Below are 27,633 nucleotides of genomic sequence, written 5' to 3'. Positions count from 1 at the left end.
CCCTTCCCATTCCTAATCTTCTTATTTCTTGACTGTAGTTTCCTTCCTAATCAATGTTTGATCCACCATATTAAAAAGACACTCTGATTTCTTAGTTGATTTTAAGATAGAGTTTTGGAGGACTTCAGTATTTCAGATTGTCAATTGCCCACTGCTGCCAGACACTTTAGGGTCATTCATACATTGTTTTTTTAAATGTGATGATGCAAATCATCTCACTCATGCATTCTGGGCTTGTCATTTACACTACTGAACCACATCTATCTGCATTGATGAACATCTCTGTGAGTTCAGTTGTTCACATGTGCAAGCATTCGGATAAAGATGGAGACAACGATGCAAATGGATTCGGTACCCTTTTTTTTGGTATGCAATGTTTTATCCTGGATCCCTTCAGGTCTATTTGCATCAGTTATTCACACTACCAATTATGCGGATCTTTTTAAAAAACTTTGGGAAAACCCCAATATCGATTATCCCAGATTAAGTGAGTTATTGACACCCTCCCAAACTTAATCAGGTACATTTGGGATGCATGTGAACAACGGCGATTTAACCTGGATTCATCCTGGATTATTTTCACAGTGTGACTAACCCCTTTGATAGCAGCCCACCCTTTTGTCATATCACTCAGTTTAGCATCATTGCTCAATTTTTCCTTGTAGCACCACTGGCTTCCACAAGATGTCAGCCTAGCACCACCTTCCCACCCCCAAATTCAGCCACTGAGCTTGTGTATGTGGGTGAGTTGTCTTTGCACCTCTCTAATCCAGCTCCACTTTGTTTGTGCGCCTCCACTTTTGTTGTTGTTATTGTTAACTGCTCTTGAGTCTATCTCAATTCTTGGCGACCCTGTGGATGAGACATCGCCAAGACTCCCTGTCCTTCACAGCTCTTCTTAGTTCCTGCAAATTCATACCTGCATGACCTCTAGCATGCGGCCTTTCTTTCTTTCTACTTCCGTCCACCTTTCCTAGCATTATTGTTTTTTCCAATGAGTCGTCGTGCCTTCTCATGATGTGGTCAGCGTATGACAGACTTTTGTTTTGTTTTGCCATATTGGCTTCCAGGGACATTTCTGGTTTGAACTGTTCCAGGACCCATTTGTTTGTCTTCTTAGCTGTCCATGGTATCCTCAACAGTCTTCTCCATCACCACATTTCAAATGAATTGATTTTCTTCTTATCCATTTCTTAACTGTCCAGCTGTCACATGCATATATGGTAATAGGGAATACAATAAATAGGGAATTAAAGCCTCCACTTTACATCTACCAAAAAATGATATGTCCATGAAATTTTCTCATTGTATGTTCAAAGTACAACAGTCTCAGCTTAGTCATCTTGGCTTCTAGGTAGAGGAGATGATTGATGATGATGATGATGATGATGATGATGATTTTTGGTAGTTCATAGTATCCACAGCATTATCGTCTAGCATCACATTTCAAATGAGTTGAGCTTTCATCACTGTCCAGCTTTCACAACCATACCTAGAAATCAGAAATACAGTGGCATGGATAATATTGACTTTGGTATTCCCCTGAGGCTGAGAGCTTTACACTTGAGGATCTTGTCTACTTCTTTCATACCTGCCTTTCCAAATCTTAGGGCCTATACAGACTGCCCCAAAGGAGCAGTCTGCAGCCGCCCCTTTACTGAACGGATCGGGGCCGTGGCAACCTCACGCCATGGCCCCAACCTGGCCTCTGGAGAGTGCAAAAAAGAGAAACAAATAGTGGCTCCTTCTTGTGCCCTCCAAGGGGCGCCATGTCTGTGGCAGAGCAGCTTTATGACGCCCCTTCAGTGCTGCATCATGTGGATACAGCACCAGAGGGACATCATCATGGCATGCGCCGTTAAGACCGGCACATGCCAAAATACAATCCGCCCCATACACTCAGTTCCTCTGGGAGGAATTTACTATAGCCCTTAAAGACCAGGTTGACGGCGACCTCCCAGAGGACATTTTCTGCAGCCGCTCCCAACTTATGGAATGGCCTGCCAGATGAGATCTGTCAAATTACCAATCTAGAGAGCTTTAAAAAAGCCATTAAGATGGATCTCTTCCAGCAGGCCTTCCCGGAATAAAATACTAAGTCACGAATAAGACTTCCCATCTATTGAACTGTTCCCATGATGATTATTATTTGGATTAGTCAGATTTAAATATGTAGTTTTTAATCTTATACTGTTCAATCTTGTTTTAAGGGCAGGCACTATGTATATATGGATGTACTGTATTTTAACTTGTTGTACGCCGCTTTGAACGCCTGGCAAAAAGCGGGATAGAAATACAAAAATTATTTATAATTATTATTTATTAAAATGGTGCCCCAGGGGTGCCGGTCTGTATCGGGCCTTAGTCTTCTGATTTCTTGATTGCAGTCTCCATTTTTATTAATAACTGAGTGAGCGTGTAGGAAATGTTTTATTAAAGTCTTCATTTTCTACTTATGTAAATAATCTGTGGACATTATTTTCGTTTTCTTAATGTTCAGCTGTGCACCTGCCTTTGCAATTTGTTCCTTGACTTTCTTCAGTATTTGTTCCAAATCTTTGCTATTTTCTGTAGTAGGACTGTGTAGCCATCAGCATATCTTAAATTGTTGATTTCCTTCCTCCAGTTTTCACATCTCCTTTCCTGAGTCTAATCCAGCTTTCCATGTAATACATTCTACATATAAATTAATCAGGTGGGGTGACAAAATGCAGCCTTGTCTGATCCCCTTGCCAATTGGATAAACTATTCTGTTTCTTCATATTCTGTCCTGATAGTGGCCTCTTGTCCTGAGTACAGGCCATGCATCAAGATAATCAAATGTTGTGGTATTCCCATTTCCGGAAGAAAATATTTAAAGATATTATTGGTACTGAACTCAAAACGAAAAAATTAAACCTGAGGAGTGGAAAACTATGTATCTCTTATTAACAAAAAGTGCTAGGTCTTTGACTCTGCAACCTTTAGCTCCATAATGTCAGTGCAAAAGAGATGTAGCTGGCAAGCTTGTCCACTGACTACTGTAGAGTTTAACAGTGCAACCATGTCCATGTTCCTTTCAAAGGAAGCCCCACTTGATTTCAATGGTGCTAGCCCCCAACAAAGTGGGTGTAGGACTGAAGCTTCAAGCAGTCATTTCAAACCTCTTAAACCCACCCTAAAAGCACCAGATCTTGTATGATCTTGGAAGCTAAGCATGGTCAGCCCTGGTTAGTACTTGGATGGGAAACCATCAACGAATACCAGGTATAGTAGGCTATGGCCCGGTACAGATAGGCCCGAAAGGACACCCTCGTCAAGTGCTAAGGTTGCCTTGGGGCGGAGCGCCCACACGCCCTGTAACCTTAGCATGTGACGAGGGCGTAAAAATGGTGCCGCCTTGTATACATGGGTGCTGCCATTGTTATGTAAGCGCCACATGGCATTTACATGGCACCACATGGGGCTTACGTAATGAGTGTACCAGTGGCACACTTGTTATGCTGCCCTTGCAGCGTAAAAAGAACCTGCTTTTTCTGCTGGAGGGAAGCCATGCAGTTTGGCGGCTGCGGCTTCCCTCCAGCAGAAAAACAGGCGCCAGCAGTCCGCCATTTTTCAGTGGTCTGTACCACGCCTATATTTTAAAGGAAGGAACTGGCAAAATCATCTCTGAGTATTCCCTGCCTAAGAAAACCCCATAAAATTCATAGGGTCACCATAAGTCGACAGGTACACAAATCCACATATGTTCTTTGTCTGTTGTTATATGCCTTCAAACTGACTCCAGTTTTTGGAAATTTTAGCATAGGGTTTTCTTGGGAAGATTTATTCTTGGGGCTTGCCATTACCTTTCTCTGAGGCTGAGAGAGTTTGATTTGCCCAAAGTCACCAAATGGGTTTCCAGGGCTGAGATCTGGTCTCCTAGAGCAGTATTGCAAATCTCACACCACTACACCAAACTGGCCCATACTCAGCCTTTTTCTCAGCAAGTAAATCTGTTCTTTCCTTGCTCTTTTGGTCCACTGTTTTTTACTCCAACAGGAAAAAGCTCTCCGAGGTTTTGGGGTGAACGTGAGGTGTCCTTTCCAGATGTGCCCTCAGTTTTATGTGGCAATCCCAGAGATGGAGGGAGACCTCAAGATATTATATTTTCTCCCCAAAAAGTAAAAACACATATAGTACCCAAGGCTAGACAAATATTTATTTAGAGTATTTATACACCATTCTTCAGCCACAAAGCTTGGAGCTGCTTACAAATTGTTAATTTGACAGTTCCCTGCCCTCAGGCTTACAATAATACACAAGGAAAAAGGAATGGCAGTGTGGAAAGGGGATTAAATCCAGCAGATACTGCCTCTTCTTCTCTACCTCCAGTGCTAGGGCAGTGGCAGTAGGGATGGATGGCGGGCCTTTCAAATTTTTCTGATACCCAAAACAGAATATGACACAAGTATCTCTCCTTCTTCTTCTCAACAGACAATATTTGCATCAATAAAAATATTGTTTATAATTATAATAAATATTTAATAACCATAATAATTATATGCCACGACATAACTACTTTAATAAATAATAATAATAATGTTATTGAGAACGAGTGTGGCATGATGGTTTGAGTGTAGATGCACACTTTCAAATTTTAATCCAGCATTCTTCCAACATGGCATAGTGGTTTGAGTGCTGGACTCCTTTGTATTATTTATGTATGTATTTAAGGTAGGGGTCGGCAACCTTGGGACTGGCCCCAGCCCAGTCCTGCCGCCGATTGCCGCCCCCGCCGCAGCTTCCGCATTGCTCCGGGCGCCATTTTGAGTTCGGTCCCCCAGTTGTCTGAGGGATAGGAACCCGGCCCTCGGCTCAAAAAGGTTGCCTACCCCTGATTTAAGAGATTTAAGGGATAGTAATTTTCTAAAGAGCTCTTTCAAAATGATACTAATAAATCAAATAAAGGACTGTGTGCTGTCCTTTTATCAAACAGCCACCTGAGGCATCCATCTCACTTTGCCTAATGGTAGGCTGTGAGGAACTGAACCCAGAACCTTGTGCATGTAATACTCTACTACTGAGCCATGCTTCCTTGGGGTTCAGACTTAAAAAGACAGCCCTTGCCCACTTCTCTCTATGGCTGCTTTACCTTCCTATCCCACCTCATCTCCCAACTTGCTCTTTCTCATCTTAAGTTAAATCTTTTCATTGCTCTCAAGTCCATTGCCCGGCCTCCTTCCATCCGGTACTTTCGCCTTATTCTATCCCTATGGATAGTGGCACAGAGGGGCACCATCTGCCATGCTTTTGGCAAGCTTTCCCAAGAGGACTTCAGGACCAGCTGATGGCATTTGCTCCAGGCTGGAAAGATATACCCTCCCCGCACATCCTGCCTGCAGCTGCATTTTCTGGGTCGGCCCCAGGCGGGACAAGCCACAGCCCAGAGGGCAAGCATGAAATTTTCCGACAACAGAGATGCCTTAGGGCATGTGGAAGGAGAGGAGAAGGAGGAGAGAAGAAACTAGGTTGCCTGAAATACAAGCTGGACAAAGTCTAAACACTTGTGGGAAGTGAAGACATGGGGAATGGATAGAGGAGCATGCTGTGTGTGTGTGTGTGTGTGTGTGTGTGAGAGAGAGAGAGAGAGAGAGAGAGAGAGAGAGAGAGAGAGATCAAAGTCAAATATAAGAAAAATATGGGTCAGGACTGAGTGCACTATTAAATTCACCCCTCTGTTAGGTCTGTGGGTCTGAAGGCAGGAACATCACCTGCATGAGTTGGGATATGGGAGAATGTGTGTGTGTACCTTCAAGTCATTTCTGACTTTTGACAACTCTAAGGCAAACCTATTATAGGGTTTTCTTGGCAAGCTTTGTTCAGAGGAGGTTTCCCCTGAGGCTGAGAGAATGTGACTTGCCCAGTGTCACCCAGTGGGTTTCATAGCCAAACTGCAATCGAACCTGGTCTCTAGAGGCACCTTGAATCCCATTTTGGGAGAAAGATGGAATACAAATCCCTAATATAATATAATATAATAAATATAATATAATATAATATAAAGTAGTCCAACACTCAAACTACTGTGCCATGCTAGAAGAATTCTGGGTTAAAATCTGAGTGTGCGAATGGATGAGTTAGGCTGAGGAAAGAAGATGGTATACAAAATTTGAACAACAGAAGGCACTGTGTGTGTGTATGGAAACTGAAGTATATTGTCAAATCTGAGGCAAAACAAGAGGGCCAGCATGGCAAACTGGTTTAAGTGCTGGATTATGACTGGAGACTAGGGTTCATTTCCCAGCTTGGCCATCAAACCCACTGGACAACTCATATGCTCTCAGCCTCACAGGAAGACAATGACAAGCCTCCTTCGAACAAATCTTGTAAAGAAAAGCCCATGATAGGTTTGCCTTAGGGTTGCCATAAGTCAGAAATGGTGTGAAGGCACACAACAACAACGAGAGGTACAACTGCTTTGGTCAGCAGGATGTGTGCATGGGCTGTAATACTGGCAGAACAGTGGCTTCTTTTTGAAATATGAAGGGAACTATTCTGATCAGAAGCCAGCTGCTGTCAAGATGGTTCCCTCAAGTCTGGGATTTTGCAAGCTTTTTTTCAAGTTGGAGGGGCACTAGCCAGAACTGTGGAGAGTTGGGCTAGGTGACGGGAGAGAAAGAGGTGCATTTTCCCAATCTTTTTGATTTAATATGCTCAGCACACATGCCACTGTGCACACACCCCAGACCCTAAGAGATGATGTTTGGGTGGGGGAAGAGGCAGCTCGCTCCGCCGCGCTAGATCTCCCTAGCCCAGTTCTGGCCTCACATCGAAGTGACACGTGCTAGGGATCTGGTTTCGGGGGGAGGGCTTGCGCCGCGTGACAGCCTGCAATGGGTGCCACCTCACATTGGCCTCTGCTTGGAGGTTCTTTGACATCAGTAGAGATGGAGGGGGGCTATTTCCAGCTGTATTTGGCACCAGGTTTTCAGAGGGACATTTCTTTCTTCTTTAGGTTCTTTCAGTCCTGTGGCTCTCTTTATGCATATACTTCCAGCCCACCACAAGATCTCCACCTTTACAGAACCACGTCACTCTCCAAGAAAAAATAACAAGAGTTTACTTATGGCTCTTTTTCATATTGTTAAAAATCAGAGGATGCGCCTGGGCCTAAAAAACAAGGTCTTGCTGTTCAAATTCTTCCTCCTCCTTTCTTTCTGGCCTCAAGGCTAAGAATCTTTTGCTACCCCCCCTCCCACAAGCCCCCCGCTATTTCTGGGGCAGCCTTGAGAAGCATTAGCTGGAGTCAGGGTAAAGCCATGGCTTTGAATGGGACCATCTTAAAGTCGTAATTAACAAAATCAGGGCCCTGTCAGTGGCGGGAGATAATCCGAAGCGATGGAGCTGAGGGTGAAGGGTAAGGAGGGGCGCAAAGGAGTCCAGAAAAGGACAGGGTACCAAGGCAAGAAAATGCATGGTCTCCCCAGTTTCACAAGAAGTAGGGCTAGGCTACTGAAGGGTTCCCTATTGCAGAAAAAAATTGTGGGTGCCCACGCGTCTATATGGTGATTTCTATCTCATCTCTGGAATAGAAAGAGGAGTTTAGGGGATCTAGGGGTCCACACCTTGGTGGGTTTTTGGAGACTGTTTGCATTTGCCTTTATTACAAGATGGGGGGGGGACAGTAGTGAGAGAGTATGTGCTATATACCTCCTCAGCAATCTACCCCCTCCAGGCATTGGCCACCCCTTTGCCATGCCATCTCCCCCTCCCGAATCCTGTGTGTGTGTGTGTTGTTGGGCAGATAGATTGGGCCTGACAGTCTCTGACTCCCCCCAGGCCCCCTTCACACATGAGTCAATCTGCTTTGCATTTTTAATTGACGGCGTGTCGCAGCAACAGAAATATGTACTTAGTCCCCCCCCCCATATACACTCCTCAGGCCACGTGGACAACCTTTCTACTCTTCACAAAGATGCTACCAGCTTTGCTCTGCATCACTACAAGCCTCCTTTGGCTAAGAAGTCCAGTGTTGGGGGGCCTTCTCCTTTTCCACCAGAAGGATATGATCTCTGCTTAATGTGTCAAAGAGGCATATATGTTAATTTTTTCAAAAAAAATCCTTGTTAGTTCCTTCAGTTGTGAGGTGAATCTCACATCTCATCTTTCTTCTTTCTTTCTCTTGTTGTTGTGTGCTTTCAAGTCGTTTCTGACTTATGGCAACCCTAATGCGAACCTATCATGGAGTTTTCTCAGCAAGATTTGTTCAGAGGAGGTTAGCCATTGCATTCCCTGGAGGCTGAGAGCTTGTCACTTGCACAAAACCACCCAGTGGGTTTCATGGCTGTGCTGGGAATTGAAACCTGGTCTCCAGAGTCACAGTCCAACACTCAAACCATCGTGCCAGGCTGGTGTCCAGATTGTACAATTACAACGTTTTTATACTGCTTTGGCTCCATCTAGTGCTGTCTTACGAGGGGGGTACTAGAGGTCTCAAGTACTTCACTAAACTACAAATCCCAATAGAAATAGTTCCGGTTTCAACTTTAAATTTGTTCCCATTATCTGATTAATTAGATTGTTTACCAACTTCCAAAATTGTTTAGCCTTACCACACTCCCACCATATATGAAAAAAGGTTCCTTTGTTTTTCCTGCACTTCCAGCATTCTGATTTGTTAGTTTTGTAAATTTTAGCTATTTTATAAGGTGAGAGATACCAAAAATACATCATTTTAAAACAATTCTCTCTGATATTTTGTGAGCAAGTCAGTTTTTGGATATCTTTCCACATTTTCTCCCATTGGTCTAACGCAATTGGATGGCCTACACACGTAGCCCACTTTATCATTTGGCTCTTGACCGTTTCCTCCTCCATCTCCAAAGACAGCAACACTGCATATATTTTCCCAATTATTTTCTCATTGTCTAAATACAAAATTTTACTCAGTTCAACTTTCTTTATATCTAATTCGAAGCCAATTGTCCTTTCATCCATTTTAAATCTCTCATATATTTGTCTATATGTAAACCAATTAATATCTGTTCTCTCTTTCTCCTCAATTAACTCTTCTCTGGTTTTTATATTAACTTTATCTTTTTTTTTTCACCCATAGATCTTCGTATTTTAGCCAGTTGGTCCCTGGATTCGTCTCTTTTCTACCTATTGCTTCGTGCGGAGAAACCCATCCACATATTTTGGGTAAGATATGTCTTCTATATTTGTTCCAAATTTCAAAAAGGGATTTTCTGAGAACATGAGATGATGGGAGAAGCAGTGACAAAGGAGGATGAGAGGGCAGTCTTCCATATGGTCTCCTTGGCAAGAATATGTTATGCTAAAAGATGGAAAAGCGAAACGATTCCAACTAGCGACGAATGGTTACTAAAACTATATGAAGGGATGGGGATGGATATTGAAACAAGAACTTCAAATAGCCTGAACAGAGAAAAACAATTAGAATGTTGGAAAAAGGTACTAATATTCTTTGAAAAGGAATGGGGTAAGGAAGCAACAAAAAGTTTAACACAGAAATTCTGGTGATATGGCAAAGTAGTTCTCTGTCTTACTTTACCGGCAGTAGAGAAGAAAAATCAAATAGATTTCTTTAGAAATTTATATTTTTTTTTGGTTGTTGTGATAAGTAGTACTAAAGTAAAAATGAAATAAGGGATATGGAAAGCCGATAGGCAAATATTAACAACAAAAATCTAACTGGTAGTCTAGGAAGTCAATTTGTTTGTTAGGTCTGATGTTGTTTGTAAGATGTTTCAAAAGGGGGGGAGGGGAGGATGGTAAGGGGGCTATATGTTCTAGATGTTTTTGTGTATTATTACATGTATGTATGTATGTATGTATATATGTATGTATGTTTACTTTTTAATCTAATAAAAATAAAAATTTAAAATCTAAAAAAAATAAATAAAAAAAAAATAAACTACAAATCCCACATTTCCATAAGGTGATGCCATGGCAAATAAAGTGGTATGGAAGTGCTATTTGAATGCACTATGGTTGTACCCTCATTCTCCAGTTGGTCCTGACTGGATTGGATCTACCTGCTTTCTCTAAGCCTGCTCAGGCCTGATCCTAAGATACTGATTATTATATACAGATATATATATTAAAGCAGATTTTCTGATGAGGCTTCTTCAGTATTCAATCTTGAGCTCTCCTTAAGCATACGCCACCAACTTGCCTCCATACTGTACATTTTGACATGTCCCTAACGTCTTATACTGCACCCTATAAAGCATCTCTCGTCTGTTTTCTTCTTTCCCAATGTCCCTCCCCTGTTCTGACTACTTTTTCCATCTTGCAGGTTACATGTTCCTGACCCAGTGTCACTATTATGGCTGCTTTGGAGGCCATGGATACTGATACAAATCTCTTCTCCTATGTGCTTTTTTCTTGATCCAGTTGGTTCTGACTATATCCCATTGTTCTACTTATTTTTCCATTCTAGAAGTCACAGAGGCAGGAAACCCACATCCCTGCAGGTTTTATTAGACCAGGGGTAGGCAACCTTTTTGAGCTGGGGGCCGGGTTGCTGTCCCTCAGGCGATTGGGGGGCCGAAGCCAGGGGGTGGAGCTTCCACCCTCTGGGGGCGGGGCCGCATGCCAGGGCTGGAGCTTCCACCCTCCAGGGGCGGAGCCGCATGCTGGGGGTGGAGCTTCCACCCTCCGGGGGCCGGCCTCCTCCTCTTTGCCGGCCCCTGACGGGGCTCCAGGCCCCGTCAGAGCCCGGCAAAAAAGCTGGTGGGGGCCGCCAGCGCTGGAGGCCTCCTCCTCTTTGCCGGCCCTTTTGCCGTCACTGGGGCCCTCCAAGAGGGCTCTGGTGGCGGCAGCGGGCCTCTGGGAGGCTCTTTTGCCATGGCCGGGGCCCTCTTGGAGGGCCCCAGAGAAGGCAACCGGCCTCCCAGAGGCCCCCTGCCGCCGCCGGAGCCCTCTTGGAGGGCCCCAGTGACGGCAACTGGCCTCCCAGAGTCCCCTTGTTGCCGCCGGGGCCCTCTTGGAGGGTGTCGGCGAAGGCATCGGGCCTCCCAGAGGCCCGCTGCAGCCGTCGGAGCCCTGTTTGAGGGCTCCAGCGGCCGCAGCGGGCCTCCTAGAGGCCGCCGCCAATGGCGGCGAAGTCTCACGTGACCTTTTCTGTGGTCGCGCGGGACTTCGCCTCTAGGCCGTCGCCATTCCCCCCCAAAAAATGGTGGCGAAGTCTCATGCGACCTCAGGGAAGGTCGTGCGAGACTTCGCCGCCATTTGGGGGGGAAATGGTGGCGCCCAGAGCAGTGAAAAGCCGCAACTGGCAGTGGCGGCGGCAGCCAGGGGCCGGCCGAAAGGCCTCTGCGGGCCACATCCGGCCCACGGGCCAGAGATTGCTGACCCCTGTATTAGACTGTGATTTCCATTGCTGTCCATTGTTTAGATCGGGTTGATGGAAGCTGAGGGTCAGCAAAACCTGGATGGCTACAGGCTCTCCACCTCAGCTTTAGGATGCATTTGAACATGATTCAATGCTACTTATTGATTTGCTTGGTCCTTCCTGCCCCCATTACTCCATTTTTATTTTGTCCCTTCCTTCCTTCCTTCCTTCCTTCCTTCCTTCCTTCCTTCCTTCCTTCCACCAGTTTTGATTAACCTGTACTGATGCTGTCCTGCAGACCTCAAAGGGGGATTATGTGTCCTTCCAAATGTGGTTGACCAATGATGAGGGATGAAGAGAGCCATAGTTCATCAACAACTGAAAAGCCACAAGTTTTCCAGCCCTACTATAGACCATTGTGCTTGCCTTTCCCCTTTTCTAGACTCTTCAGTCTTTTGCCTGATCTGAGTCCTTTGTGTTCTCTTTCTCATGTTGGTATTTTATGACCTGGTACTACTGCCATGCCTGTTTTATTTCTCATTTGTAAGGTTTATTACTCAAACAAGGCAATCATTAGCAAAAGATTAATTACGCATGGAGAAATTGCGCTTCCATGGTTAGAAGCAGTAAGCTTGGCAGTGGCGGGGATAAGTGTTGGAGCAAACAGCAAGGAGGACTGGTACCTCCAAGTCCTCTTTAAAAATCTCTGTGGTGTCTGTTTGACCCACGATGGGAAGGAGGATGCTGGATTGTGTGTGTCGTGTGCCTTCAAGTCATTTCCAACTTATGGCAATCCTAAAGTGAACCTATCGTGGCGCAGTGATTAAATGCCTGTACTGCAGCCACTCACTTAAAACCATAAGGTTGTGAGTTCAATCCCATCTAAGGGGGCTCAAGTCAACTCAGACTTGCATCCTTCCGAGGTTGATAAAATGAGTACCCAGATTGTTGGGGGCAATTAGCTTACAGTTGTAAACCGCTTAGAGATTGCTAGTTCAGTATGAAGCGGTATATAAATGAAGCTGTTTGTTGGTTTTTGGCATATTTTCTTCAGGGGAGGTTTGACATTGCCTTCCCCTGAGAGCATGTGACTTGCCCAAGATCACCCAGCAGGTATTAAAACAATGTTTCTGAAGCTATCTGATGTGAGATACCAACATTTATTTTCCCAGAGCCCTTTCACCCTGCACAATTATAGCACAATTATTCCACTTTAACTGGCATGGTTCCATCCAAGGGAATCCTGGGGATTGTAGTTTATCAAGGGCTATTTATTCTCAGACAGAGAGCGCTAGTGCCTCATCAAACTACAAAACCCAAAATTCCACAGGATATGTCATTGGCAGTTAATAGTGGACCCATAATGGTGCTGTAACTGTGTAATGTGCAAAGGGGCCCCAGTGTCCCGGGGACCAGTGCCATATTTGTGTCCTACTATTTTCACATGTTTCTTGTTGCACTGAAAACTTGCCAGGGACTGGCAGTTGATGGCTCATGGAGTAGCACTGGCTTGTGAGACAACCCTTTGAGTACTACTGATCCAAAATAAATATTGGTCTCCTTTAAGAATAAAACCTTAAAGTGCTTTAAAAGGATTATAAGAATGGGGACTGATGCATCCCATTTGCTAATATGCCATAAGTATGGGACCACTGTTGAAAATGCCCTCTCTTATAAGCCCACCAATCTAGTTTTTCTCAAGACTGGGTTTCTTACTCAGGCAAACGGGTATGGATTAAAGTGGGTCTTTTCCTGCCCCCAGGCTGTTCAACCAGGCTACTTTCTGCTTTTTATTCCTTGGCCAAGTGATACAGAACAAGAAATACACTTCTGCTACCAACTGAAGGTGCATACTACCTAAAGCCAGGTATTTATTTTATTTTATCTTTATGCTTCCTATCTCCTGGAGAGGGACTCAAGGCAGCTCACAAATTGAATTGGTTAAAAACTTACCAATACAGTTTTAAAAACAATTAAAATAATTTAATTTAAACAGAAGAAAATTATGTTAAAATGCAAAAAGTTAAAAACAAATAAACACAGCACACACCCCAATAGGAAGCCTCCCTGAAAATAATTACATATTAAAAGTCTGCTTGAACAAAAATATCTATGGCTGGTGGCAAAAAAATGGGCAGTAGGCACTGCAGGGGGAAGGGAGGGAAAGCAAGCTAGCCTCCTGTGGAAGGATATTTCACAGCCACTAAGAAGGCTCTTTCAGGTAAATATTCTGGCATCTGAGACAGAAATCTTGCATATGCCTCTCCCAATTTCTGGTCATAAAAAATAATAACATTCATACATACATACATAATTATTGTTGTGTGCCTTCATATCATTTCCGACTTATTGCGACCCTATAGCAACCCTAACATGGGAGTTAGAGCTGAGAGTTTGTGACTTGCCAAGTGTTACCGATGGCCAAGTGGCGATTTAAACCCTGGTCTCCAGGGTCATAGTCCAGCACTCAAACCAGTACACCACGCTGGTCTTCACAAACATACATATCAATATGTTGCTTTTCCATGAAACTCAATATCACTTTTCTATGGCCTCACTTTGGATAATGTCAGGGACTGCTGTTCCATCTTGCACCATCCACCCATGACCTGTACACACACATGCACACATAGGCTAGTTTGTTTCGATTTGTTGCCTGGATTTTGGCCTATGATTTCTCTCCTCCAGATGGCTCAATCCCTAGTCCACCTGCCTTTCCTAAATTCTAAGGTAACACAGCTCTTCCAGTTTTGCAGTGAGAGTAGAGTATATATATAGGTGGGAGTATGAGATGGTTATTGAAGATTCCTTTGGTCTTTGGCTGCAATGGAATCTGGTTTACTTTATCATGTGCACCAACTAAAAGAAGAATGGATCTTAGTATATTCTGGCAACTGAGAGGGCTGGGAATCTGAAACAATTCTAGTTTCTCTTGGAGGGACACCATGCCTAGAGGATGAAATACAAGGCTCAAGGGCTCCCAGGTTTGTTGTAAGAGTGGCTTCTCTGGGGCTTCTTTGGCTAGAACAAGAGAGGCCTGTGAACCTGGACTCAGAATAGTCCAAGGATGATGGGCTAAGATGAGAGGGCTGGAAGCCAAGATTCTTGGCTTCTCATTTTTCCACCCCTGCAGCCTTTGACTAGAAGGTGCAGCTCACGCCTCTCTCTGTGCCGTCTGTCCCATTCCTCCCCCCTTCCCTCCCCATTTCTGCCATCCCCTGTAGCCCTGACCGACTATGACAGGCTCCTTCTCCATGATTTCTGTAAGCAACAGCGCATGGTCGTATAGCTGGGGACTTCTCTCTCTGCTCTCTTCTCCCCCCACTCCCTGATCCATTGGAGGGAATTAAGTTCAAATCTGACACGACAACTTAGCACAAATGTCACAGCAGCACTGCATCCCCCCTTGGCGCATCCTAGCCTTCCCCCCCACCCCATCTCAGTGCCCAGGAATGATATTTATTCTTGTACAATGCCCGCCCCAAAGCCACTCACAGCGCCAAAACAAGACAGTGTGGTATGGGCAGTAGGCACTGCAGGGGGAAGGGGCATAAAATCTCTTGTTGGGAGACCACATACAGTAGGCTGGCTACCAAGAGAAGGCAGGCAAAAGGAGGGTGGATGGTGGGGTGGCAAGATCTTCCCAAAAGCAATCACGGAGGTAGTATGGGCATTTGAAGGAGATGCCTGACAACAAGAAAGGGCAAGGGACGCAAAAAGTGTTAGATACTGCTAATGTGGGTAGTGATATGGGAGCTGGGGTATAGGTTGGGCAGGATAGGCAAAGTTGCAGAGAATAAGTGGGCATCTTTTAAGATACAGGATGCTGGTCCCAGCTCAGACAAAGGGAATGTAGTTTATGAGATCTGCATGGTACGGGTATTGGGAGAAGAAGTGTGAGGGCCAAGACACCTCAAGCAATCCCAGTTGAGGAAGGAAATTTAAACTGGGCAGCAGGGTAACAAAGGAAAAGACTGGAAAAGTTATGCCTGCAAGACTACGTGGCTTTCAGTAAACAGGTAGGCACTTGGCGTGGGTTCTGGTGACACGATGGGGAGGGGATAAAGGTGGATGCAGGCACAAAGTGAGCTTTTAAAGATCTGTTGTCTTGCTTTAGATTATATTTATATTAGGTGGTTCCGATTGTATTTTAAATTGTTCTTGGGTTTGTTTGTGTGCACATTTAGTCTTTTCTTTCTTTAACTATAAAAAACCCTCATAGGCTGGGCTTGGGTTATGTTATCATGATGCAGTCCTGCACCCATTTAAATTTGATTGATTTGTGTTTTTTAAGCAACCTAACTCTGTTCAGGATTGCAGCCTTTGGGACTATTGCTTCTCTTTTTCCCCTCCTCAGATAACAAATGCCTTCTTTCATTGCAGATTGAATGAATCCAATTTACATGTAACAAACCAACAACTAATCGGTACTGATCCGAATAGTCCCCCACACACCAATTCCTTCTTATCAGCTTCTGCCCCGTTCTGCCTAGTTGTGGTATTCAGAACCAGAGGATTCCAGGTAATGACAAATACAATAATTATGTTAATATAAATTATCTGGGCTAGGGAGTCAAATATTGTTAAAACCTTATCTGAAGAATTTCTGGGCTGGGGGGAAGCAATTGGTATCAAATCAAATGTCTGTTTTGTGGGTGTCAAAACAAACCCAGAGATGTCATTGATCCAAGTGTCTCGGAATGGATAATGGAAAGGAATATGGAGTCTGTAGAAGGAGCTGGTTTTGGTGTGAAAATAACAATCTAGTTCACTGCATAAAGTATACAGGTCTGGAGAAGATACTGCCCCTGCCGCCATAGATTCTATGAAGGGATATGTGTTTGTGGAAGTGGAATTTATCATATAACTTTACACCTCATGCTTTATTTCCATTTGCAATTTAGTTAGTATGATTTTCCTTAACTTTTGCATCTATTCCACCAAACCGTTCCATTATTGTTCATAAGCTAGATGTTCCTTTTTGTTTTCCATATTTCCTCTTTGTAGGTCTGAAGGGCGTCTTGTTCCCATATTACTGTAGGGCGGCCATTTTGGGGTGTGTGTTTATTGGCCAAGGAGCCCTACAACATTCTCCATTGCTAGTGTAGACTTCTGTAGCTGAATTTCCTCTATGCATGGAGAAGTGTGCATGTGTGTGCAACCAGTCCACCAATTCGGGGTGCAGAGTGCGGCTTACAAAGCTGAGAAATGTTAGCATATGGAACTTTATGGTAACCGCATGATGTGAAATTATATTGAACTGGGAAGATGTTTATGGTGCGGGGAATAGGAAGAAGATAAGAGGCCACCAACACTAGAAAGAAGAAATATCCATTATTTTGAGATTAATTGTATATTAGTAATCTTTAAGGTGCCATAGGTGTCTTTGTTGGTTTTGCTGTATCAGACTTAACATGGCTACACCTTTGGAAATTGGCGAGAGGATGCTTTTATGTATGGTGCTTTACAATGAAAGAGAGATTACATGTTTCCCTCAAAAATCTGGCACATTTGAGTGTATTTTGTGCTGTCTGTATGACTGTTTCAAGGCCATATTGGTGGTGCTATACTATTGCACATGATGGATGCTCTCTCTCTCACTGTGTGTGTGTTTTTCTATGGAAGAATGTGGTGACAAGTGTGTGGTTTATGTAACATTTTCAATCTACCTTGTGCACGGAGTATGCTCAGGTGTGTACACATTTGTTTGAATCTAAGAAACTTTGGAAAGTTAGTTTTTAAATGCATTGATGCAGCAACCCTTGAAGTAGGTGTGATGTTTTTTACTAACAGTTTTATGGCTTATACTTAGAACATTGGACCACTGAATGGACTCCCATCTTGGTGTAAATTAGGCTCCTGTCTGCTTAGCCCAAGCAATGTTGCAGTGTAGGAATACAGTAGTCCCAAACCAATTCAGTATGTCAGTAACCAGCAAAAGCATGCCTTGTATGTGAGAGATCTCTGGAGATGTGGAAGAACGGGTTTTTATCAATTTTTCTATGTATTTTTGCCTGTAGCCAGGGGCCAAGGGATTTTCAACACACAGACAAAATCCTGCATACAGGTATACCTCAGTTAACAAATAGTCGGTGTGATCCTGTTCATTACTTCTTTGACAGAAAAGTTGATACCAGAGGCAAAAAGAACATGGAAAAATAGGGATAGGTTCCTATACCACCGAAAGAAAAGCAATTCAACATGTTTCAGCAAACTTTTTAAATTGAAAACTAACACTATGCACATGTGAAATAAAATAACTAGGTCAAGTAATTCTTACATAAGTAAACAAACAAACAAAAAACATTTTGAATCTTCTAGAGATCACGTGAGGGCTTCTTCCAAAACACATCCAGGGCTGATTTTATTCTTAACGGCCTTCAGTTTTCTTATGATTTTTATTTTGGTATCCAGACATATAAACCTATGCTATTTTAACATGTTGGGCATAGTTGGGGAGGCTGGCTTATATGTTTTCTCCTTTTCTCTCTGGTTTGCATTCTAAGGGATTGTGAAAGCAACTGTAGTTTACCTTGTCTATTCTAAGTAGACTGGTGACATTACAGTAGGTTCAGCTTCTCTCTTTCCCACCTCAGGTTTTTATCACACTGTTTAATGCAGACATGCTATGGCAACCCAACACTCAAACTATGTGTTCCTCCAGCCCTCCTAATGTTGATATTGCTAAAACATTTCCAGTTAAACTGAGGATGAAGAAGAAAGGGGTGCTAGGCAGGCATAAAAACACTTGGGTAAAAGGAGATTCATTGTCAGATCTTTGTTAACTGAGGTCTGCCTGTACAGTGGACCCATAGTATCCGCTGTGGTTTCATTCCAGGACCCCCAGTGGATAACAGCATCCGTGGATGCGCAACTCATATTACATACAAAGGCACAGTAAAATGGTGTACCTTACATAAAATGGCAAAGTCATGTATAAATAAAAAGGTTTGCTTTTTATTTATACATTTTTTAATTTAAAAGATCAGTGAATATGGAGGGCTGACTGTGTTTGCATTTGACACTTTAATTCTGATTCTGTGATGAAACATTTCAAATAATTGAGACAGTGAAGCAGGAGGGAAGGCAATTCCAAGTATGGTCTGAAGATTCCTAATATAGACCCATTTCTGAAGCTAAGTAGTCTTATTGCATTCTGGACCAGGGGAGAAGGCTGGTTGGAAAGCCCATCTCTGATGCTGTAATTTGATCGCCTTGAGGGCAGAACTGGGTACACAAATGTAACAATAAACACGTACTTCTTGAAGGCAACTAATTTGCTTAGATTTCAATTAAACCTGAAATTACCATTACCATGTCCAATTGCACATCCACAGCAAAACTGTGGATGTGTGATATTGTGGGTATGCATATGCTATATTAGTATAAATGCAACAAATGAGAATCATAGAATCATAGAGTTGGAAGAGACCGCAAGGGCCATCCAGTCCAACCCCCTGCCATGCAGGAAATCTAAATCAAAGCATCCCTGACAGATGGCCATCCAGCCTCTGTTTGAAGACCTCTAAGGAAGGAGACTCCACCACACTCCAAGGGAGTGTGAACAGCCCTTACTGTCAGGAGATTCCTCCCCTAACGTTGAGGTGGAATCTCTTTTCCTGCAGTTTGCATCCATTGTTCCGCGTTCTAGTCTCTGGAGCAGCAGAAAACAAGCTCACTCCCTCCTCAACATGACATCCCTTCAAATATTTAAACAGGGCTATCATGTCACCTCTTAATCTTCTCTTCTCCAGGCTAAACATCCCCAGCTCCCTAAGCCTTTCCTCATAGGGCATGATTTCCAGACCCTTCACCATTTTAGTCACTCTCCTTTGGACATGCTCCAGTTTCTCAATGTCCTTTTTGAATTGTGGTTCCCAGAACTGGACACAATATTCCAGGTGGGGCCTGACCAGAGCAGACTAGAGTGGGACTATTATTTCCCTTGATCTAGACACTATGCTTCTATTGATGCAGCCTTGTCAGATAATGTGGGATTGTTTGTACACTAAAATATTGAGTCTGAGCAAACAGGTAGTAATGCTTGGGTGATTAGATACTTCAAAATTAATATTTAAATTTGAATAGGAAATATGCTGAATGTGGGGACTAACAGTGTGAGGAAGAAAGGGATATATTAGGCCTGAATAACTGATTAATAATGAGGAGATTGGATGAATGATGGGAAGAGACTAGAAAATGTGGTGGAAGAAAATACAGTGGGCCCTTAGTATCCATGGGAGTTTGGTTCCAGGATCCCCTGTGGATACCAAAATCCATGAATGTTCAAGTCCCATGGCACAGTGAAATGGTGTCCCTTATATAAAATAACAAAATCAAGTTTGGGATTTATATCTTTTTGAAATATTTTCAACCCATGGAGTTTGAATCTGTAGATAAAGAATCCATAGAGATGGTGTTGTGTTCTATTCACAATGGATATGGAGCTGTATTAATCTGTGGATTGTATTGTATCAGATGGATTCAGAGAAGTGGAAGTGAAAAGCATCTGGTGGAAATAAGGGCCTTACACCATGGGTTTTATCTTAATAGATAAGATTATCTCTTCCTCTGTAACTATCAGAAGCTGTAGTTTGTAAGCCCCTGGTCTATACATTTGCACGGTTAACTGGTTCCTCCAATCGTGTTTTGTTCAGATTGTATGTTTATTCATTGATTAAAAATAAAATTACTATGAACCAGAATCCTGTTGGTGACATATGTAGCACCACACATGTGGAGTGACTTTTTGGGACAAAGTGGAATGGATGTTTCCAACCGATAGTGGTGGAAGCGGAGTCCTGCATACAGAACCATTACAGATTGCAGTAGTGATCCATGCTAGATTAGTGTATCAGTGCACAACTGCACTGTGCATTGCACACAGTGCATTGAGGTGCTGGCTATGCACATTTGCAATTTCTCATATTTTGCACGATAGTGATATCCTTTATAGGGGCTGTGTAGTGCTAGCATGACATAACCCTGTTGGTGGATATTAACACTACACTGAGATGATGAAAGAGCTTGGTCAAGATAATATTGTTGTTTGAATGGGTTTTTAGAACCTTTCTGAAGTATCAGTGACACAGAAATGTAAAATTTGTATTTAGAAAAATCAAACCAAGAATATTTGTAAGCAGAACATCTGCAACAAATCTTATACTGTAACTGGATGAGTTGTGTTTATGGGTTTTGCCTGATGGGATTAGGACTGTGTTTCTTCCCATATAGATACAGTTTGTGTGGGTTCTGCTCCCATATTGAATTAATACAGTATTGTCTTGCTTTTGCTCATGGATTTTCCTTATCACATTTATGCTGATTTTGTATACTTTTGCTTGTTACTTTAAAAGCACCTTTCCTCAAATGGCGCTGTAGGCTATATTTCAGAGGAAAGAACTGGCAAAGCCACCTCTGTTTATTCCATGCTTCTGAAAATCTCACGAAATTCACAGGGTCGTCCTAAGTGGAGATATGACTTGAAGGCACATACTGTGGATGTCTTTTCCTTTTCTAGTGCTTATATAGCATCTGTTTTGGCTTTGTATTTATTGAGTTTCTGAGTTGTACATTTTATTGTTCAGTGCTGGTGCACACTCCGAACAAAGGCACATTTCAGTCTGCATGTTACCAAGTGTTTGCTAGCTATGTTATGCCTACCTTATCAGGCAGAACAAATAATGGTTTTAAAATTAATAAATTCAATTACAATTATTTTATTTTTGCATTTGAATCCAACCATTTTAGTATTACTTCAGGCAGATTTTGTTAAATGTTTCCAAAGCTCCAACTAGGAATGAATGCAAAAGTGCTTGAATCAAATGTTTGTTTGTTTGTTTGTTGTTGTTAAGATTATATTTTTGTCCTTTACAGGGCTTGACTCAGTTGTTCTGTTTGTCGCAGCCGATTCATTGTCTTTTAAAAAATGGTTTTGATATTCAACAACTACATATTTCAAGGAAAATATTCTACCAAATCCTGAATTCTGTGACTGTCTTAACTTGGTAAAAATGCTGTATATTTTTAAATCTATTATCAAAATTTCCCATGTATGGTTTTTTTTAATGTTAATAGCTGTAGAGGAGAGGAGACTGAATTGGATCAGGCCACAACACTGGAAACTCTAATTCTCTTTTCCTAATTAAAAATATTGTCTAAAACTATTTGCAACTCATGCTTTAAAGCATACAGATCCTTCCTTCATGAAGGCATTGTACAGGCGAAACTAACTGGAAGATGCACATTTGCAGAAATGTTAAGAACAATCAATTAAACCACCTTGAGTGCTATTATTCCATTCCAGTCCCACCCTCCTTCCACAGTTACTTTTAATATGGGGTGGTGGGGGTGGTGATGGACATGTGCAAGGTCCTTATGGCCGGTCTTCCACATTACATCTAGTGACACCCCCCTCCCCCAAAAAATCCCCTCCAAGTGAATCCCAGGGCACATTTACATTATTGTTTTGTGCTTCTTTTCTTTTCTTTTTTTGCCTTTTACAACAATTTTTTTTCAGTAAGGGAAAGAGGAAAGGAATGCCAAATATTTGCAAGTGTAGTTTCTCCTATTTCAGTGACGTAGTGCAACAAGAAGCACCTCTTGACAGTAATTTTCCCTTTGGTGCAACTGTGCTGGATCGCTCTTTGCATGTGCATCTTCTTGCCACATGCATCTGGCTGAGAGCTATTTTGTATTGCTATATGTCCTGCAATGCATCATTCTATTTGTATACATGTGTACATCAGTTAATGTGTTGTATACTGAGGGTGTGTATGTATATGCCCTGACAAGTATGTCACCCTGTATCTGGAGGGTTGTGATTCTCTGCACATTGATCTAGGGCACATTCTCTTGTAGTTCTTGTGTATATTTGCAGAAGGATTTTCAGTCTTTGAGCACTCTCTGAACATATTAATCCTGCTGGTCTAGCACTGCCAAGAGGCAGTGTGAGGCAGGTATCTTAGGCAGCAGGTTTTGAAATCCATCAGTGGGTAACAAATTGTGATTATTTAATTTATAGCAGATACTTTTTTTGTCTTCTAGGCAGAATAATCCCTTTGTTCAGCTTTCTTTATTCTTTCAAATACATGCTGATGTAAAAATCATGTCCAGATTAACACTGTGGTTGAGTTAGGGGGAAAAGTGGGAGTTACAGAAGAATCTAGATGAAAATGATAAAACCACAAGGCTGATGTGTGTATTACACATTGTTCTGTTCTGGAATCCTAGGCTGAAAACTTTGGCCAGAGGCGAAAACAAATAAGCATGTTAAACTGGCCACAAGTATGAACACATCAAGGAGACAAGCTGCTATGAAAAAATAAAGTGCTATTTTAATTAAATTTCTCAGATATACTCAATTTGAAGAAAGGCCATTTTAAAATTGCTACTACGTACTGTCATTTAAATGCTTTTTGAATTCATCATATTTGTTACTTGGGAGGTTAAGTATTGTGCTCTATATCTTTCGCTTTCTCACTAAAATGTTGTGCAATATATATTGATATATCAGCTAGTGTTTGTATATCATGAAGCCAGTTTCTTGGGATAGGACCATGCCTTGGGCTTGCATTCTCTCTTGTCCCTCTCCCCTATTACAGAAGATTGGAAGTGTTTGCATTCTTTTTTATTAACTGGGGTTTATTGTTACAACTGACACATACATTGTGGTTAGTCATATCTATGGTTTACTGAAACAAGCCATCTTCACACACATAATAGTTAAAATTAACTATGTTAGATTTAGATTAAATGACAAGCTGTGTTTAATGGTTAATCAAAGTTTCTAAACTACTTCTTGTGGCTACATCAAAGATACATAGGGGAAGGAGAGACTGTATGAGCCTTAGGATCATCTCGTCATGACAAAGTTTAACATGGCACCCAAGTGCCTCAGTTAGGCATTATGACAATGTGTTTTCTTTTCTCCCTGTTTACTAATGCTAAGTCTGCAAATGTGATTATGGGGTGAAACAGATGGGCCAAATAAAGCAGTTTCCACCCACTTGAAAGGTGGGGCATTTAGATGATGCACGCCTCCAAAGCAGGCAGAAACTGAATTGAAGCCCTACCTCTGGGGCTAAAAACTGGAGCAAAAAGAAGTCCTGATAGTCCAATTGAAGACAGAAAATGTACACCTTCGACCCTGTGTATAAACGGCCCAAGAGTGGTTTTGAAGGAGCAATCCATCCTAACTATAACCCTAAAGCTGCATATAATCATACCAGTGCAAGTGTGCATTAAAAAAAGACGGAGCCGGTGTATTTAAGTGATTAGGGCAACAATGCAAAAAAAAACAGCACCAGCTTTACCATGAAGAAGAATTCAAAAATATAGCAGTGTTAGTCTATAGAATCAGTATGTAGAGAGATCTTGTATCACCTTTGAGACTAACTGAAAGAAAGAAGTTGGCACCATGAGCTTTCGTAGACCTCAGTCTACTTCCTCTGATGCATTTGGAACCAAATGCATCTGAGGAAGTAGATTTAAGTCTATGGAGATTATCACACTCAGATGGGACATAGTTGGGATCGCTCTTCTGTCCTGATCCCATCCATGGGGAGAATCACGTGAAGGCCTTTCAGATTGTACACATTGATCCTGTCATTATCCTGTCATTGAAGTGGAATTGCATTAACGCAAACTCCGGTTAATGCAAAATGACGGGCAGTGCCACTTCAATGACAGGACAATGTCATTTGGAAGGCTTTTGCGCGATCACTGTCATTTGCGGTTTCTGGACAGGACATATGAAAGTCCTTCCTACAATTGCGCAGGAAGGATGGGACAGGGATGGAACAATGATGTCCTATTCTCTGTGTGATAATCTCCTATGAAAGCTCATGCTGCCAACTTCTTTCAGTTAGTCTCAAAGGTGCTACAAGATCTATCTAGATACTGATTCTACAGACTAACGCGGCTATATCTTTTAATCATTTCACACAATCTTATTGAGCTGTTGAATGTATATATTTCGGAACAGCACAGATAGATTACAATTAATACCCACCAGAATAGATAGGATAGGGGTCTGGAGAGCTTTTTGTTTCTTCACTTTAAAAATATAGGTGGTTGCCTGTTGTTGGTGGTGGTCATGGTCTTACATAATTTCTGATTTATGGCAACCCTATTATGGGGTTTTCTTGGCAAGATTTGTGCAGAGAAGGTTTGTCATTGCCTTCCCCTGACGCTGAGAACATGTGACTTGCCCAAGGTCCAGTAGTGTCACTAGGGGGTGCGGACAGCACCAGGTGACACCTTAAGGAGGTTGACACCACTGGTTTTCAACACCTACCTTTTGGCAGGAATGGGCTGTGGCATTATCTGCTTCCATTTAAAATGCTTTAAGAGGTGGTGGGAGTGGGGTGAAGCTCAGTGGGAGGAGATAGGAGTGGCCCCAGAATTTTTTAAAATTAAAACTTCAAATTTCAAAATTTGAAATTTTAATTTTTTTAAAAAATTGTCATTTAATTTTTTAAAATTCTTTTTACATTTTCTTTAAAAATATCACATTTTAACCAAATCTTCACTATGTATATGTAAATACATTTAGGTTGTGCACATGATACTGTTATTCGAAGGTACAATTTTCATTTTGCGAATTGTTTATATCACAACTATTAGCGTTACAATCCGTGGATAAACAATCCATGGATAAGGAGGGCTGACTGTATCTGATGTGAGAGACCAACATTTCTTTTCACTAGAGCCTTTTCACTGTTCCCTGTTAGAGAGTGTAACTTGGCCAGTGAGTTTCATAGCCAAGCAGGGAGTTGACTCCTGGTCTCCAGAGTCTCTGGAGTTTATCACACGGGAGGAATTTCTCTTAATTTCGAATGAAAAGAAAGTGGGGACAGAACGCATTCGCGTGAATTCGCTAGTTCAGCGAATTTATGTGAATTTGAATTGCGTTCAAACTGACTTCCCATTGCCCGAAAATAGCTTGCCATTGCCCGAAATTGCGTGTGATCACTTCTCATGCAATAACGTGAAACCCCATGATTGCATTCAGACTGACTTCCCATTGCCCGAAATTGCGTGTGGTAGTCTATCATGCAATAACGTTAAACCCCAATGATTGTGTTCAGATTGCCATTGGATTATACTTCCAATTTCCCTTGTCTGATAATGTCCATTGTCCAACACTCAAATCACTGCACCACACCAGCTTACTTGCCTGTTATCAGCTTGATTTTAGGGCAGTTTAACCAGAGAGTGGTTTATTGGTAAAGTACATATTTTGTACAGAGGAGGTCCAATTCTTGGCATGTCCAAGTGGGGCTGGGAAAGGTGGACTCCAGCCTGAAATCCTGGAGAGCTTCTCACCACTCCATGTAGTACTAAGCTAGATGCCACCGTGGTTTGATTTGGTGTGAGGCAGCTTCCAATTTGTTTCCATTTGGAAACACCATTCCAAATGGTGTTTCCATTTGACTGGCTCCTAGTGACAATAATCATTACTTTTCCACTGTTACATTCAATATTGAGGATATTGCGCTGCTATTGTTGTTGTATGCCTTCAACTCGTTTCTGACTTATGGCAACCCTGTTTTTTTAAATCACTGTTGTTGCTGCTGCTGCTGCTTTGCAAAATGTGCAAGAGAGAATTTTGCCTTTGCCTTTGCCTTCCTCTCAGGCTGAGAGAGTGTGGCTTGCCCAAGGTCATCCAGAGGGTTTCCAGGGTCTAGCAAGGATTCAAACCCTGGTGTCCAGAGTTGCAATCCAACACTCGAACCACTACACCACACTGGCTGTTTATTTTACTGTCCTCTCTTCATCCCAGGGGGCATAACATTGCCTCAGTAGGGAAGAGAAAGGTCTGAGCAGACATTCAATATACAGTCAGCCCTCATATCCATGGATTTTTTTATCCACAGATTCAAGCATCCATGTTTTGAAAACATCTTAAAAATGTATACATTCCAAAACAGTAAACTTTGATTTTGCCATTTAAACAAGGGACATCATCTTACTGTGCCATTATATTTAATAGGACTTGAACACCCATGGATTTTGGTATCCACAGGGGGTCCTGGAACCAAATCCCAGCAGATACCAAGAACCCACCATACACTTACAATAACTTTTTGCAAGGGGCACCATTTTATCCCTGCGTCGGTATTAACCTTAGGAAAAAGATCATTTTATCACCATGTCTGCATCTGCTACAGTCCAAATGCAAATCAGGCCCCTCGAGTGCCTGCTGTTAATTAAGAAAGGAAAATCAGATATAATTCTAAGTAGTACGTTTAGTTTCCCATCTGTTTTCGTACTCAGGCAATGATCCTTGATATGAACATGAACCACAACTTGACAAAGTCCCTTTTTTGAACTGTAGTTCCCAGACTTACTCTGGTTGGGGGAATCGGGGAGTTGTAGATCAAAAAGGGAACTTTTTCAAGCTGTGAAACAGAGGCATTCCAACTACTAAAAATTGTCTTCTTTTCCATGTGTCCAGTTCCAAACAGTATCTGGAGGTGTAAGAACAGTTATACTGCCATTATCCTCCCTCACAGTTTTTTCCTGTTCCAGTCTAATCTGACTTAACTGGTTTTGCAACCTACTGTGGACCAGCTTTCCCCAATCTAGAGTTCTCGTTTTAGACTATACTTTCCATCATTCTTGGCCTTTGGGGTACACTGAAATAGCACCAGGGAATTTCTACAAATCTAATGATTGCTGCTCCTGTTCCCAAGTCTTCTCTTATTTCTTGTCCCTGTTCTTATCAAAGAGGTACTACGCTGACTGTTTAAGGGATCTCCTTGAAACTTTTGAGTTATGCATGTGCATCCTTGAAAACCCATAAAGCCAAAACAGTAAGTAAAGCAAGTACAGTGTGTATCATGTAGTTTTAGAATTTCATGGTGATGATTTAAAACCGAATCTTTAACGGAGCATGAAAAAGTTATTTTATTGGACTGCAGCCATTCTGACTGTGGAATTTGGGAAGTTGTAGATCCTTTCCCCAGATTTTCTTATCCCTGAGAGGCCTTGACATGAAAAGGTATTTTTTCAAGGGTCTACATAAGAAGGTGGGAGAGCCAATGTGGCACAGTCGTCTGAGTGGTGGACTGTGGCTCTGGAAACCAGGGTTGAATCCCTGCTGAGTCATGTAAACCCACTGGGTGACCTTGGACAAGTCACACTCTCTCAGCCTCAGAGGATGGCAATGGCAAAACCCCTCTGAAGAAATTTGCCAAGAAAACCCCATGATTCCGAAAAAAGCGCCAGAATGTTAGAAACCTTAGGGTTTCCATAAGTCAGAAATGACTTGAAGGCACACCATAATAAGTAAATAGAGACATGCAGCA

General features: G+C 42.3%; 1 protein-coding gene across 4 annotated transcripts in view; it reads left to right on the top strand.

Annotated features, from left to right (window-relative positions):
- Positions 1 to 14,526: 14,526 nt before the first annotated feature.
- The window catches only part of LOC149308989 (paired box protein Pax-6-like), a 38,844-nt gene continuing 25,737 nt past the window's right edge, over positions 14,527 to 27,633 (top strand). For 2 of the 4 annotated variants that reach the window (XM_089531581.1, XM_089531578.1), the window contains exons 1-2: positions 14,530 to 15,339; positions 15,704 to 15,842. The gene's annotated coding sequence lies outside the window, so the exon portion shown is untranslated. Of the gene's footprint in view, positions 15,340 to 15,703; positions 15,843 to 27,633 lie in introns of all 4 variants that reach the window. The other 2 variants (XM_089531580.1, XM_089531579.1) reach the window with 2 other exon arrangements.

This window comes from Sceloporus occidentalis, unplaced genomic scaffold (assembly GCF_023333645.1).
Source record: "Sceloporus occidentalis isolate IW3139 unplaced genomic scaffold, rSceOcc1.0.p SCAF_7, whole genome shotgun sequence".
NCBI lineage: Eukaryota > Metazoa > Chordata > Lepidosauria > Squamata > Phrynosomatidae > Sceloporus > Sceloporus occidentalis.
This window is presented reverse-complemented; position numbering and strand designations above follow the sequence as displayed.